The sequence below is a fragment of the Engraulis encrasicolus genome, chromosome 16 (assembly GCF_034702125.1).
Source record: "Engraulis encrasicolus isolate BLACKSEA-1 chromosome 16, IST_EnEncr_1.0, whole genome shotgun sequence".
In the NCBI taxonomy this organism is placed as follows: Eukaryota; Metazoa; Chordata; class Actinopteri; order Clupeiformes; family Engraulidae; genus Engraulis; species Engraulis encrasicolus.
Genome location: NC_085872.1, coordinates 21392002 through 21407001, shown reverse-complemented (window position 1 = coordinate 21407001; position 15000 = coordinate 21392002). Strand labels below are relative to the sequence as shown.

At 45.7% G+C, this 15000-nt stretch overlaps 1 protein-coding gene across 1 annotated transcript in view; it reads left to right on the top strand.

Annotated features, from left to right (window-relative positions):
• The window catches only part of ctnna2 (catenin (cadherin-associated protein), alpha 2), a 501378-nt gene that overhangs the window by 276896 nt on the left and 209482 nt on the right, over positions 1 to 15000 (top strand). The window lies entirely within an intron of this gene.

Below are 15000 nucleotides of genomic sequence, written 5' to 3'. Positions count from 1 at the left end.
AGAGAGCAAGACGTCAGGACTGTAACTTGTTCATTTCGTGACCTTAAGTGCCTCCCAATTTTGTGTAGCCTACCTGCTCTTCCTCTTCTCCTTCGCTGGGAAGGAAGGAGGGCTGTAGAGTACCTTCACCAATTTACCACTCAGAACCGCAAGAGGATAATTATGGCTTTTATGGACAGCGTGGTTAAATTGGAGCGGAAGGATGGGTATGGGTGTGTGTGTGCGTGTGTATGTGTGTGTATGCATGTGTGTGTGTGTGTGTGTGTGTGTGTGTGTGTGTGTGTGTGTGTGTGCGTGTGTATGCATGTGTGTGTGTGTGTGTGTGTGTGTGTGTGTGTATGTCTTTGTGTGTGTGAGAGAGAGTGTATGAGTGTGTGTGTGTGTGTGTGTGCGTGTGTGCGTGCGTGCGTGCGTGCGTGCGTGGCGTGCGTGGCGTTCATGTGTGCCAGTATGTCTCTGTGTGTCTATGAAGTGGGTGCCAGTGCCAGTGCCAGGCTGCTAGTGGGATGTGTCATGGTGGTTGCTAGCTCCACAGGTGGCGTCTCTGATAAAGGGGGTTTGGGCTGTGGAGGCGGCGGCAGCGGCTGCGGCGGCAGCAGTAGCAGAGTGCCATCCTGAGGTGATGCTCCGGGGGGCCTCCACTTACTGGCCCATTAGCCACACACCTGCATTGCTGGCTTAGGCGTACAGCCCTGACTGTGTCTGAGCTGTGCAGGTGTGTGTGTGTGCAGGTGTGTGTGTGCAGGTGTGTGTGTGTGTGTGTGTGTGTGCAGGTGTGTGTGTGTGTGTGTGTGTGTGTGTGTGTGTGTGTGTGTGTGTGTGTGTGTGTGTGTGTGTGTGTGTGCAGGTGTGTGTGTGTGTGTGTGTGTGTGTGTGTGTGTGTGTGTGTGTGTGTGTGTGGGTTGGGTTGGGTTGGGTTGGAATCTTTAGGGCGCAGCTTTGGATCCAATTGCCCCTTTAACCCATTCAGGCTTTTGAGAATGGACTTTTTCTGTTTAAATTGTGGGCATATTAAAGCTGAATGCAAGATGAGGGTCCAGCTTTTAAATGCAGCGTATTTCACATATTTATGTGCTTCGGATACAGAGATATTTCGATTTGAATAGGCTAAGGGCACCTTTTCCCAAAAAGCGCTTAGGCATTCAATAGCCGCTTTTGCTCGTGCCTTAGGCTTAAATGGGTTAAGTAACATGGTAAACTAGACAAACACGCCTAGGGGCAGAACATAGTTTTGCTTGGCAAATTGGTCTAGTCCTGCACCATGAGATAATCTAAAAGGATGCAACATCTGTCCTTCAAATCACAATACCTTATCAGTGTATATCTCATTTTGCTCTTTGGACTGAGAAAGCTTAACAAGTTGATGATACTGCTGCAATGGTCTTTTATGTGCTGTTAACCCATAAGCGGAGAGCCTACTGTGTGTTATAACCTTACTGTCACCAAAATTGTAATGGCTATGTCGTAATCTGTTACTTAAGTCTCTCGATATTGTCATAGCAATGTTGTTATGATGTAGTCAAGTATATTCAGCGAATAGTGAATAGGCCCGCCGGCGACCCCATCTGCAGTAAGAGGCTACACAGTTTAAACCACTTTGAACGCCAACCGTTAGTTCCACGGCTTTGCTAATGGCATGGTGACAGACTATACATTTCATGTCATTAAGTCCCTTTTAAATTTCTTCCTGTACCAACTTCTTTTTGTTCTGCTCCAAAGTTGGCCTTTGCCTCTTGTGGCCAACAAAAGACCTGCCCCACTTTCCCAAAGAGGACCCCCCCCCTTTTTTTTCTATCACCAATGTACTGTAAAAATAAGGCATACGTTTGGATATGTTTGCATACGTGTCCACACACACACAAACATGCACGCACACGCATGCACGCATGCACACACGCACACACGCACGCACGCACACACACACACACACACACACACACACACACACACACACACACACACACACACACACACACACACACAGACACACACACACACACACATGCACGCACGCAGGCATACATGCACCCACACTCCAGTGCAAGTTGGAATCTAAAAAATCAATCGAGAATGAACAATATAACCGTAGAGGGTAAAGAGTAAAGAGAGATGTAAAGTGCAAAGAATAGCCACTGTACGTATGTCTCATGGTGGCACACTGAAAACATGTTGGAAAAAAATGACGTCATATCTGTTTTTCTCCTCTGCCGGCACAAGTGAAGATTCTGTGCCTTCCCTCCAGCCAGAGATGTCCACCCCCTCCCCATCACGCCCTCTGCTGCCCCTCCCTCCCCAGCACCCACACATGCACATAAACAGACTGTGTCCTCCACTCTGTTTTTCAGGAGGTCACTATAGGTCATTCTAATCCTTCACTGTCGCAATGATCTGCGAAGACAAGTTTATTCTTTCACAGAAGACAGACCTAATAGAATTCACTAGGGTATTCTCTCTTGAGCCCTCAGAGCTTGCATTGCTGCCATCGACCGATAGCTTTGCAGCGATGCCCAAATCTCACTGCCACAAAACCTCAGTACCTTCCCCTTCTTGTATTGGACAATCCTTGAAAACTCTCGCTCTCACTCTCTGCCAGAAGAATCTCAACACAAAATGTGCTTTTGTGGTCATGGGGGAAAAAAAATGAGTACTAGCTGTCACTCTGTGAATAATCGTCTATAAGTGAATGCTGGCCAAAAACATCCGCATTTCTCCCCGTGTCTCACAATGTCACAATGGCCAGCTTTCAGCAGGGCCCTGGCATGGGTGGGGAAGGCGAGAGAGAGAGGCGTAGGGAAGGGATAGGAAGGGAAGGGAAGGGAAGGGAAGTGTAGCGAAGGGAAGGGAAGGGCGGGGAAGGGAAGGGAAGGGAAGGGAAGGGAAGGGAAGCGAAGGGAAGGGAAGTGTAGCGAAGGGAAGGGAAGGGAAGGGAAGGGAAGGGAAGGGAAGGGAAGGGAAGGGGAGGGAAGGGGAGGGAAGGGAAGGGAAGGGAAGGGGATATGAGCAGCACAGGGCCCCCCAGGCGATCTCCCTCGGACTCGGGCTCGGCGCAGTAAACGCGCGCCTTTGGAACACGAGTGACTCACATCCGCTGGCTTTCTCCAGACCTCTGCTGCCCCCCGTCTCCACCTGCCCATGGCTCTGACATGAGTGCTCACTGCTCGCTCAGGGATTGGGGTTGGTATTATTGGGCTAATGACGCATGACAGCAGCCACTTTCAGCAGCATTTTTATAGCTAAATTTTCCCTCACCACAGACCCTAAAAAAAGAGCCGAGTCTTTTTGTCCCCGAGTGCTCTCAAAATGTGTTTACGAACGTGGCCCTCTCCACAGAGTCCTATCAGCAATATGTGAGCAAGCGCTTTTGGTTTGGCATGGCAAAACCATATCCTCCTGAGACCCGGCAATTCATTTTTGTCCACTGTAGTGGACAATACTTTGCTAAATGTATCTCACACAAACTTTATGCAACCTATTTCAATCTGGGATTACTGTAAACTGGGCATTTAGGGCTTTACAGTGATACCACATTTGTGGGGGTGGGGCCTGTAGAACACCTGTAATCTGCTTCCAAATTGGCCACCATTACACTAGCCAGATTTAATGGCCACAGGTGAAGGAAGTGATCATATTTTGGAAAAATGTATGATTCCATGTGTCCAAATGAATTTGTTTGGCTGCCTACGTTTGGCATGGCAAAACCATATCAAAGTGATCTGTTAACGAACACCCTTTTACTTTCCATTGATATGACATCCTTTCACCTTTCAACAACAGCATATACCCATTACATTACACTAAAACACAGGCACGATCAAAAGGTGTTTTCATGCTGAGATGTATTGGTGTGTTGCTGCGTAAACAGTGCGTAGCCTACCTCATGCAGAGACAAATGCATTGTACAGGAATTAGCTTTGTCAGTGGTGTAGGATTTGGGAAGGCAGGCCTGTGTGTGTGCGTGCGCGTGTGCGCGTGCATATGTGTGTGCCTGTATGTGTGTGCGTGTGAAAATTTGACGGCATGCATGCAGAACCTAAGCCCTTTAGGAGTAGGAGAACCATGCACAGGCATTCGCCGTGCTCTGTCGTAGCCGTTGATTGGGGTATCATCTCTGTAAAATTCTCTGGGCTCTCTGGGAAGAGATCAGGCAATGTGCAATCAGATATTCCCCACCACCACATGCACCCACCCCTATACCCATCAGTAGAATTATCTACATCCCGACTGCTACATTTCCTCATCTTTTATTCATACCTATAAGCTCTGATGGTGTTCTGGCATCACTTTATTTGCACATGTCTGCTTGATTGCACACATACTGTATATGCATGTTACTTTATTTCTCAGCTCCTTATTGAGTGTACGTAGCCTACATATGCGTTTTGCGACACTATGTAATTGATGTAAAAGGGTCTATGAGATACAAGAAGTGAAGCCTGTGTTTGCACACATACTGTATATGCATGTTACTTTATTTTTCAGCTCCTTATTGAGTGTATGTACACATGCGTTCTGCTACACGATGAAATGTATGTAAAAGGGTCTATGAGATACAAGAAGTGAAGCCTGTGTTTGCACACATACTGTATATGCATGTTACTTTATTTTTCAGCTCCTTATTGAGTGTATGTGTTTTGCTACTCTAAACGTAATTGATGTAAAAGGGTCCATACATAAGATAGAGGAAGTGCAGCAATGTGTTTGTGTAGGCTGTGTATGCAGTGTTGGCAGGCGAGCTTTTGTTCTGTTCAGTTGTGTCAAAAGCATAAAGCCTAGAGACAACCAAAATATATTGGATGAAAAAGAATTACACACTGCCTTGCCAAGCCTGTCCATAGTTCTGCAACAGCAAAAGGCAATATTTAAAAGTAACTCCCACCGCAATTGGACGGCGGGTATCTCAAAGGGAAGCATGTTCACTCAGTATTCTATGCTCCACAAACCGGCCACACAAATGTCATGTTTTGGATGACAACCCAATCTCAGGTCAATTCTAGAGTCAGGGATGACATGCAGACTTGTCGCCTACAGGCATACAGTATGCTCTTGAATACAGTGACAAATACAGGAGAAGACCACCGAGTTTTTTTGGTCGTGTGTGTCTATAGGAAGTATTGATCTGCGAGTGATGCTTGTGCATCTGGCTGCAGCTGCCACAGGGCTTTGTGACAGGAAGGGTAAGTGACAGGACATACTTCAGTGGTAAGTCTGAGTATGATGAGGCGGTTACTGGGATGCACATTTTAGCACGTCTGAAATGCTCTTTCTCAAGATGACAGAAATAAATGGACTTCTCAGAAGAGATTTCACCACGGAAAGCCCATTTATACTGTGTGCCTCCTGAGAAGGCTGGGACATTAGTCTAACTGGAAACAGTTAGACTCAGTGGCAAGAGTGCTCTCTCTCTCTCTCTCTCTCTCTCTCTCTCTCTCTCTCTCTCTCTCTCTCTCTCTCTCTCTCTCTCTCTCTCTCACATTCTCTCTCTCTCTCTCTCTCTCAGCTACACCACACTCTTGACTCCCTTTCCAACCCCATTCCCCAGCTCCCAATCCACAAGCCCTGTTTAGCTGTAGTGAAAAAGGTTATTTCTGAGGGTCTCTTTGTTAGCCTTTTGTTACTCGCTACTTCTCTATTTGCCCACTTCGGGGGAAAAAAAACATTGAGTGAGGAAAAAAAACAAAACAAAACAAACAAAACATTAGCACAGCCATTGCACTACTCCCCTTCACGTCAGTGCTGTTTTGCAGTGCCTGGCCTTCCCCACACTACGGATGCCCACTGCCATGTCCACTACGGCTAGTTTATTACTCTGAAAAGAAAATAAAGGTCCGCAACACTGTTAAATGCTCCCAAATATTTAATGGCACAATGTGCAGGGTGTCCTTGAATTTTCACCACGGAGTCGCGTCCCCACTCGAACCCGTCTGCTGTGAGCCAACGCCGAGAGACAGTCAGTCGTCGCGTGTTGTTATTGAGCGCGTCCTACAGTCAAGGAGGAGCCCCCGAAACAGGATTTAGTGCGGTGTTAATCCCGCTCCCGCCCTGCTTTGTGCGGTGGGATGCGACGATTTATTCAGGTAATAGAGTCTCATCAGCAGCGCTTAATAAGATCCAGCAGTGAGACACGCCTCCAGAGGAGTCCCAGGATTAGGTAAACATGCCTCTCAGTCACCGCCGCCCCCAACACCCCAACACTCCTGTCCTATTAGCTTTAAACCAGCGCACCTTTTTATTTCATAATTCCACCACATGGGCTTAGAGTATTGGGCCCGGCTTTCATGAATATTTTTCTGGGTACGGATAGTGTTTTTTGGGACTGCAGGTGTGTATGTTGTTCCCCCCCATCATTACTGTAGCTTTTTGTATCAATATTTACAGTAAATGTGATTATGGTAGTCAAGTGGTGCATGTGATGTAGTGTATACTTCTGAACATGTAGTAGGGGCAAGGAACAGTTGGCCTGTGCAGGCCTTGCAACCTAATAGTCTGGAGCTTTGTGTCGTTATTACATGTGGGACATTTTCATTTTGAAGCTTATTTCTACAGCCCCTTTGTTCAACCACCCCTGTATTTTTTTTTCCTTAAGTGATTTTGGGTCGTTTAGGGTCAGAGCTGGATTGCTCTTTGTCTCATTTCTCTGTCCAAGACTGGTGGGCAATAAAAGATACAGAATGTGGAACTAGAGTAACAAAGTTTATAGGAATAGTGAAGCTTTCTCTGGAGTTGGTGGGAGTGCAGTCTTAATGAAGAAAAGTAGGAGCTTAATGGAAAAAAAGATATGTGATTCTCATTCATTCTCACTCTCATTCGATTTTTCTCCCTACTTTTGTTCTTTCTTTCTGTTCGTCATTTCCTTATGTAGAATATACTTAATTGGCATTCTGAGGGCCAGCCAGTAGTGGAACCGAGGATGATTGTGTGGGAAAAAAATATTGATCCATATTCGTGGCCTACGGCTAAACAAAGCCATCATAATTTATGTCTCTTCTCTTCTCTTTAACTGTTCTCCCCAGCACAGTTCCCTTGTCAGCTTGATGTCTTTGTCAGAAGAAGGCTAGAGAATACGGAGGTTACACATTAAGAAATGGTTTTGAGAAAAAAAATAAACATAACTGAAAAAAACAGACAAAAATAAAGAAATGTTGCTGTTTGGAAGTCAGAAGCCAACTTCTATCACTATCAGCCATATAAAAAACACTTTGTTTCAGAGAAGAACAAAGCGATGTCTGCATTTTTTCCTGAAGATTTTTTTGGGGTGGGATTTAGCAATCTCACCATTACAGGGCCCCCTCAGTCTCGCTTTTGAAGCTGCCGGCAGCCATTGTGCATTGTTACATCCTCCCATAGTTTGTTAAGCTTCGAATGCTTTCCTGAAGGGCTTTTCTGGCAGGTGCATCTTTTGTCATCTTCACTTCGCATATGGAAAGAGACAACTGGGATGACATTAGGCTTGCACCACAAACTGCTTCAATTTTCTCTTCTCCTGCTCACTTTCTCTTTTGCATCTTTGTGTGTGTGTGTGTGTGTGTGTGTGTGTGTGTGTGTGTGTGTGTGTGTGTGTGTGTGTGTGTGTGTGTGTGTGTGTGTGTGTGTGTGTGTGTGTGTGTGTGTGTGTGTGTGTGTGTGTGTGTGTGTGTGTGTGTGTGCGTGTATGTCTTTGTGCTTGTGTGTGCCTGACTGTCTATGCACCAGAATGTCTGTTTGTTTTTCACTTTTTTAAAGCCTTTTCTTTTCTCTGTCATGTAACTATACATGCAATTGGCTTTGTCAGTCCATACCTCTACAGACAACGAAGTAAAACAAATCTCGTAGCCCGTTAATGCACGCCGTACCTCCTGTGGCACGCTGTAATAGACATTGAAAGTTGACTACTATAGTAGGCCTACTACACTACTATGACAGTGCACGGGGCCTTTAGTAATTTATTACGACTTGGTCATTGCCGTTGTGGTAACGGCTCATTTATAATGCCGTGTCTTAAGGGGTTAAGCTATTGTTAGCCATTAAACCTTTTGATATTTTGTATAGAAGCAGCAGGAGTTAATCAGTTCATTTTGGTTCTCACCTTTATCACCTCTCTAAAAATGGTCTCTCACCCGTTTTGATGTGTTATATTTTTCCCTAAGCTTGAGTTCATGTTTCAGGGGCTCCATCTTTTAACCACACCGTTTAGCATTCCTCATTTATTCATTGTTCATTTAAAGTCAGGGGCTTTGCAATTAGTGTCACGCCTCTATCTTCTCTCTTCTCCTTGACTTCATGCTCGCATTCACCGCAATTAAGACGGGCGCGCTCATGTGTGTAGATGTGGCCGTAAATATTTAATTAACGTGGTGGGTGTACTTGCACTTTGCATGTTGATGAATCAGTTCATTAAATGCTTTCGTCTTGTTGTTAAGTGGAGCGCCGCATCTGTGGCATTGATGTGAGTGGCAGACATGCTTAGGCCTCGTGTGCAGACAGACACCGATCCACCACGTGTTGGCAACGTGGCATGCCTAAGGGGTCTTACACACCAGGGCGGTAAAGCGTCGCGGAACGGCCGCGTTTTTTTACCGGCGTCGGTGAAAATACATTGAAACATATCTGTCCTTACACACCAACCGGCGGTAGTCGAGCGTCAGCGGCGCGGGAGCCGGCTCCGCGCCGCACTGCATTTGGAAAATAGAACTCGAGCGTATTTTTCACGCCGGCGACCGCCGGTGTCTCATTCAAATGAATGGCAAAGTAGCATGCTAGCTTTGGCTGTGGGGAGGGTTTTGAACAGGACTGGCCACGGACGCCGACGCTGTCAGTGTGAAAGGCAGAGAAAAACACACCGACCGAAACTAAGCAGAAAGACCGCGTTCGTCCCGCGGCCGTTCCGTTCCGCCTTGGTATGTTTTGGCCCTAATGAGTTCCACAACCAACAAGGAACGGCAACAAGGTTCCCCGTCAGGTGCAGGAAGCCAAGACCAAACGGCCAGGCAGTCTAGTCCACAGTGCTGGCTTTATGCTGTCTTGTAGTAAACAAAAGGGTTTGATGTGATTGTTGAGGTCATGCTTGGTCACACAATCCACGGATACAGTAGCACGCCATGTGGAGGGGCTGGTGTAGTATGGTAAATGGTAAATGGACTGCATTTATATAGCGCCTTTCCACTCCTTTGAGCACTCAAAGCGCTTTACATTGTATGCCTCACATTCACCCATTCACACTCACATTCACACACCGGTGGCCGTGGCTGCCACACAGGGTACCACCCTGCCACCAGGAGCAACTTGGGGTTAAGTATCTTGCTCGAGGCCGAGCGGGGCTCGAACCTGCAACCTTTGGGTTGCCGAATGGCTCCTCTACCACCTAAGCCACCACCCTATGTGTATAGTGGGTCAGACTCTATAAATAGGAAAACGCTTTTGCTTTGCCGCGTGTCAGGTGGTTTAGGGGATCCCCTTTCAGTTCCAGGAGTATTGCACAGATTCCCATATAGATTTCTGTGGAACAAACGCGCAGGGTGGACACCGAGATATTGAAAGAAGATATTAGAAATTCCTGTAGATTTGTAGTCCTTAGTCATTCTCTGATCGATATTGGCCTGTGAAGTAATTTGTCTCCCTCTACTTTAGGCTCATTTTTATGCCTGTTTGTTTTTTTTTGCTGTGCTGCATGCCTGCCAGTAATTTTTTGTCCAATCAGCGGAATGCCCTCACCCCCACCTAACCAAGTCCTTTGAGAATATTCCTCTGGTTTCCTTATGTGTGTATATGTGTGCGTGTGTATGTATGTGTGTGTATGGGTGCATGCATCTGTGTATGTATATGTGTATGTGTGAGTCTTTGTGTGTGTGATTTCATGTGCAAGTGCGTGTGCCTTGGTCTGTCTGTGTGGGTTGACGTGCTGTCATGTAGCATGGTCCGCAGAGCCCTGAGCAGACTGCTTCAGGCCCCTGTCTCTCCTCAGATGTACAGTATGGATGGAATAGGAGAGGGGTGCCCTCATCCCCCTGCTGCCTGCAGAAATTCGTGCCACCCGCCCCCATCCCTCTGGGCATGCAGTCAACACACCCACAGCAACACAAAATGGTGGAGGGGATGAGTTCTCTCATTACACTATGTAGGCTTTATTCTACTTTATTCTCTTTCATTGTCCAGGCATCCTTTTTGTATTGTTTTTTTAATCTTTTTTTTTTTTCATTGTTCTCTTTTTGTTCTTCAAAGACTTGACTATTTCAAGCAGGCATTTCACAGGACGCATTTGGCAATTCCAACAAGTGGTTACTTTTCCATTTTTCTTTCCAGAAAGGAAAACGGTGGTATTGAACAAAAGCTGTACAAGGCAAGGCAAGGCAAGGCAAGTTTATTTATATAGCGCATTTCATACACAGGTGCAACTCAATGTGCTTCACAAAATTAACAAATGTAAATGAAAGGAAACAGGGAAGAAAGAAGGAAATAAATTAGAATCAAAAAACATTTAAAACATTAAGATAAAACATAAGGTAAAAATAATAATAAAAAAAACACAAAAAAACAAGGACATCTGTAGCCACAGGGCATAGCAATAGAGTGGCTTCCGAATAAGACTGGTAGTTTGATTTGGACGAGGACAAGAAAAGGCAGTGATTGGCATGGCAGGTCGTCGACACAAATGACATTCTGTGTTTGTGATGTCATATGATCAGCATTTGATTCTTTGGGTTGCCATGTGTGTTCTGCATTCCCCACCCCAATCTCCCAGAGGGATCTGCTCTCAGCCCTCCTTGTAGCCAGAGGAAAGGGCCACACTACGCTTGAGGCCGGCGCTAATGCACATGATTTGATCTGATTTGATCCGATTTGCTCTCGAGCCATCCAGTAAGTCGTGCCTAATCAGATACTGGGTGACCGTGGGGCTCTCTCGTTTTAAAGCAAGACGATGGGGTTTGACGACTCTTGTAGCATGATGGCAATGTACATGTAAGGCATATGCCTTTAAGGATGAACTGTCCCGATAGATAGATAGACAGATAGATAGATAGACAGATAGATAGATAGATAGATAGATAGATAGATAGATAGATAGATAGATAGATAGATAGATAGATAGATAGATAGATAGATAGATAGATAGATAGATAGATAGATAGATGAATGATAGATAGATGAATGCATGGATGGATGGATGAATGGATGGATGGATGGATGGATTGCATTACATTACATTCTTACATTACATTAAGCAGACACTTTACCCAAATTACCCAAAGCGATATGTAAAGAAGATGGATGCATGTTTGTCTTTGCTGCTGTCTTCTGATTGTTGCTGGGGGGGCTGATGATATTTTCAATCTTTGCTGTCCTCATCCAGGGTGTGTGTCATCACAGCCATGTGCCTTGCCATGCATTAGCTCCTTGCTTAGCCATCGTTTGGTGTAGTTTATAGAAACAAACAGTCTAATCGTTCCCATGAGCTCAGAACATGGTGAACGGACGGGGAGCAAATAGTTGAATGTGTATTGAAGCCTATGAAGGGACTAAATTAATCCGATCCTGGTTGACCCAATGAAACCATATAGGCGGAAGTCAAATTGTACCGTATAAATAAAATAGTAGAGAATAGCTTTGACGGTTATTTAACAGTTACCCAGAGGAAAACAACGCCGGGGCTAATTTTAGACCACAGGCCCCAGTTTCCACTCATGCCCATTTACCGAATCACTGCAAATGTGGAAAAACAGTCATGTACAGTATGACTCTTTGTTAATTGCTGAAATTAAACTAAATTACATCATGTGGATCAGTGATCTTTTACGCACTCTTTTACCCTCCTCTGATGACTCTCCATGCATAGACGGCATGTAGTGTGCCAAGTGTGTGTGTGTGTGTGTGTGTGTGTGTGTGTGTGTGTGTGTGTGTGTGTGTGTGTGTGTGTGTGTGTGTGTGTGTGTGTGTGTGTGTGTGTGTGTGTGTGTGTGTGTGTGTGTGTGTGTATGTGTGTGTGTGAGTGCATCCCTTTAAATTGGTCTTTTGGATGGGCTGTCATAGATGTCTCGCAGTGCTTTCATGTTCGTTGAGGACGTTCCCTTCATTGCTTTAATTTGTGAGCGATTTGCGAGTCACTTTGAGATTGAGTGGGGGTCTTCTCGGGATCAGAGAACATTGGAGCCTGGAGTTTTCTTAAACATTACGGCCGCGCTGCTTGCTATCTGGTTGCGTAGACCCATTTAAGGTCCAGCTGCTTTTGATTCACCCTGGCGGCAGCCCAAATGTTGCCAGGCTGTAGCTAAATTACAAGCCCAGTAAAGTAATATTGAGCACACAGCTCTGGCTGGATCGGGTTGCTTTATTGCCTGCCTAGGCATCAGGAATAATAACACTAAAAAATACTGTCATTGCGGAAATGCAAAATAACCCAGAAAGGAGTGGGAGAGCACAAAGCACAGGCTTTGCAAGGTGGAGTTGATTATCTAAAAGGTCACATAACTCACCACAAAGGGGCTGACAAGGTGTTACTTCAGAATTTGCCGACAGTGTAAAAAAGGAGGGATATTATTTGGGTTAAGCACCTTAATTAGTTTAGGGACCTCAGATTAAATAAAGTACAGTAACAGTAAGGGCATGGCACCTCAGATGAGATTCAAAGAAAAGGGGGGCACACCTTGCATCAATTGTTTTCTTTATTTTTGTGCACAGACGCGTTTTGGCGTATGCCTTCCGCACACTGAGGCACACGCCAAAAAACGCGCCTGTGCACAAAAATAAAGAAAACAATTGATGCAAGGTGCGCCCCGCTTTTCTTTGATTCTAAGTATTTATTTGGGCCAGCACCCTTAAAAGTTATCAAGAAACCTGAGTGAAGCCTGCCACCTATCAGATACCATCTGAATTTCCGTTACGGTAGGTAGGAAAAGCAAATGAGATGTTGTATGTTCTTGGCAAAGGTAAATGAAGTGGCATGAATCCTCCCGAAAAAAAAGCACCTGAGCCTGGCTCATGAATCATAATGGATTTCATATTTCCAAATTTCAGTACAGCATTCAGTCCTATGAATAAACTCAGTGTTTATGTATCCATAACCTCTCTGTTTTTGTTTTTGTTCTCTCCCCAACACAGAAACAAAACAAAAGCTAATCTTTTAGGGGGAAAAAAACCAACAACAAAACAAAACAAACTGTTGAACAGGGGTTGGCAACTGTTAGCTCCAAAGGGCCAATCAGACTTGTGCCGCACTTAAAGGTCAGTAGCTCGCCCCGACTGATCCCAACGTCTCATGGCGGGAAAAGCCAGAGGCGAAATTAATGGAACCAGTGATATCACGACTAGACAGAAGCTATGAAATCACCATGACATTCTGGCCTCAAAGCCGCTGCCTGCCCCCTCTTTGCGCCCTGCTTTCAGGGGGCCTATGAAACACAAGGGTTAATCCCAGAACAGTCTATTCCAACCCAACCCCCCACCGTCAGACCCCTTAATCCCAGCACATCTGGGTAAACATGTACTACAACCTCTACCCCCATTGGCAGGTGCAGTAGACAACCCACACGCACACGCACACACACACACACACACACACACACACACACACACACACACACACGCTCACACACACACACACACACACACACACACACACACACACACACACACACACACACACACACACACACACACACACACACACACACACACACACACACACACACACACATACGCTCACACACGCTCACACACGCTCACACACAGACACACACACTTTGTTTTTTCGACCAGTAAAGATAATCCCTTGCTTTTTCATTATGCATGCCATGTGCACGTGCCTATCTAATTTGTTAATGGCTGTGTTTAGTGCGTGCGAGTGGCGCTGTGTGACAGAGGGGATGTTACCTGTAGCTGTGGTTGGAGCTTCATGTATTAGAGGGGTGGTGGTGGTGCAGTTTGTTTTTCTGCACAGACTTACAGAATCTGTTGGCGGCGAGGGCAAGCTGAGTACGGCGCAGGGTTGAGTCAGATTGGGGGTTCAGTACGGCTTTCGGCTGTGTGTGTGTGTGTGTGTGTGTGTGTGTGTGTGTGTGTGTGTGTGTGTGTGTGTGTGTGTGTGCGTCTGTGTGTGTGTGTGCGTGTGTGCGTCTGTGTGTGTGTGTGTGTGCGTCTGTGTGTGTGTGTGCATGTGTGACCAAGAGAGAGGCAGTCTGTGAGTTTGTGTTGACTTCGTATCCTCAGGGTTCAAGAGGGTTAGCCCCCCGAGTGACCCAGTTTTGCTGCGTTGTGAACCTGTCTCAGTTTTTAAAATCACTTAGGCCAAAAACAGTTTTCATGTTTCCGAGGAAAGGTGGATAGACTTAAATGAACACAATTGGGACATGAAAGCACGCAGAGAGAAATAATTCAAAAGGCTGGAAAATCTTAAAATAAAAGCAGATCATTTGCCACAGAGGGAAGTTGGAATTGGAGTGCTTTTCCCCGTCATTTTCAGCCCAAAACATTGAAGAAAGCCCAGGAATGACCTATAAACCACTAAACTCGACTTAACCCTACCTCCTAGCCTCATTTTGCCAACTCTGGTGCTCTGCCGTTGTGTAAATTACCATTACCAAGCCATCTCTGCAGGGCAGTTGAGGCTGAATTTGTAATGGTGCTTAATTCCCTGGCTCATATAGAGGTTTCGGCTGATGCCCAATACACCTCTGTGGGCCTTTAGTCACACTCACAGGAGGCACACAGGGTGTGCAATGGGTAGCATCTACTACACCAGTGTGAGACCAAGCTCCATTTGTGAGTGGGGGGAGGGGTGGTGGTGGGGGGTGTAAAGAGAAGTTTTATTATGTGTGTGGGTGTGTTTACACCCATTTGTGTATTTGCGCATGCAATTGGCGAGACAAACTTGGGGATTTTCTAGCGAAGTGCAGATGCCATTTTAAGACCCTGGTCAATCATTAGCAGATATTTAAGGACTCAATGCATCAATACAATGTAAATAAAAGACAATGAGCAGAAAGCAAGGGAATGGCTGACTGGAGTGGCTATGTTTGTGCGTACAATGCAATT